The 1,661-nt window shown below is 42.5% G+C and overlaps 1 pseudogene; it reads right to left on the bottom strand.

The window, feature by feature from the left end:
• Positions 1-636: 636 nt before the first annotated feature.
• LOC128568577 (ribosome biogenesis protein NSA2 homolog) lies at positions 637-1,395 on the bottom strand (annotated as a pseudogene).
• Positions 1,396-1,661: the final 266 nt, after the last annotated feature.

The following is a 1,661-nucleotide window of genomic DNA, read 5'->3' as shown; positions in this document are numbered from 1 at the left end:
GGATTTAAACCCACCAGCTTTGATATAAGTGGCTGGCGTGCTAGCCGCTTGAACTACAGGTGCTGAGCCTATTTTATTTTATTTTATTTTATTGAGACAGAGCTTCACTCTGTCACTCTGGGTAGAGTACCATGGCATCAACATAACTCACAGCAACCTTGAATTTTTGGGTTCAAGTGACTCTCTTGCCCCAGCCTCCCAAGTAGCTGGGACTACAGGAATGTGCCACTACTCCCAGCTAATTTTTCTTTCTTTTTTTTTTTTTCTTGAGACAGAGTCTCACTATGTTGCCCTCGGTAGAGTGCCGTGGCATCACAGCTCACAGGAACCTCAAACTCTTGGGCTAAAGCGATTCTCTTGCCTCAGCCTCCCAAGTAGCTGGGACTACATGTGCCCACCACAATGCCCGGCTATTTTTTGTTACAGTTGTCATTGTTGTTTAGCAGGCCCATAAAACCAAAGGACAACCATGTTGTCTGATAGGGTTTTTGTTTCTTTTTTTTTTTAAACTGGAGCACTTTAATGTTTTGTACAATTTAATAAATAGTTCTCTTAATGACTACAGACATGTAAGGCTGTTTGGTAGCATTCAGAAACATCACATTAATGCTGGTTTTCTCAATTGTCATGTAATCTTCAACAAGAAGTTACTTGTGTGAAATGGTTATCCTGGGCATATTTCCCCCAAATAACCTTGCCCCCTTGTGTCACAAGGCCCAGCTTGCTCACATTGACCTCAATGACAGTCCCTTTGGTAATAACACCCAAAGTTGAATATAATGGGGATGAGGGATTCTTCTTTACACCAAGTATTGGCAGGCAAAAGGTGGCTTTCGGTTCAGGATGTGTTACATGGGCCTTCTTGAAATGCAAGCCCATTGGCCTGATGAATCTTTCATAGTTAGGTGGTTTTCTCATAAAGCCATCTCCAGCAAAGCAGACTTCAGTAACCACCCTCTTCCATGCTTCCTCTTTCTCTTTCCTGTTCGAATAAATTTTAATACTCTGCTTCTCCCTGGGCACGAACTTTGGGCAGAGGGACTTCCCATTTTCCTGCTTTCTCTTTTCGTTTTTGTTTAATCATATTGGAGAGTACTTTGGCTCGGGACTGCCCCTCTCTGTCCAACAGATAGGCAGGTTCTGCTCCCTGTGGAGGCTTTTCACCATTCTTTGGTTTGGTGTTTCTCTTTTCATGCATCTTGATAGTCGTTTTCATTTGTATTTTCTCACATGGCGCTGTTTATGGTAGAGCTTAGCCTTCAGACCAATCATCTTCTTTGCCTTCTTTGACTATTCATGAGCCTCTCAACTTTCTTTTTTTCTCTTTTTCTCATGGTAATCCAAGCGATATCCATAGCGTTTACCATGTAATTCAATATATTCATTTTGTGGCATGATGATGGTTGCAGAGCCGCCCAGCACAGCCTCTGGGGTACAAAGACACTGTAATCTTAGGGTCTCACAGATCCACGAGCCGACTCCACACAGATCTGCTGCGACAGGAAAAACTCTGATAGGGTTTTCAATGGATATAGATATAACAGAGAAGACAAAAATAAAAGGGGGAGGGTAAGGGACCTATATAGGGGTAAGTTTTTTACATTTTATGTGAAATGGTTTTAAACCCGCCAGCCTGAGTATATGTGGCTGGTACCATAACC

This window comes from Nycticebus coucang, chromosome 17 (genome assembly GCF_027406575.1).
Source record: "Nycticebus coucang isolate mNycCou1 chromosome 17, mNycCou1.pri, whole genome shotgun sequence".
Classification (NCBI taxonomy): domain Eukaryota; kingdom Metazoa; phylum Chordata; class Mammalia; order Primates; family Lorisidae; genus Nycticebus; species Nycticebus coucang.
This window is presented reverse-complemented; position numbering and strand designations above follow the sequence as displayed.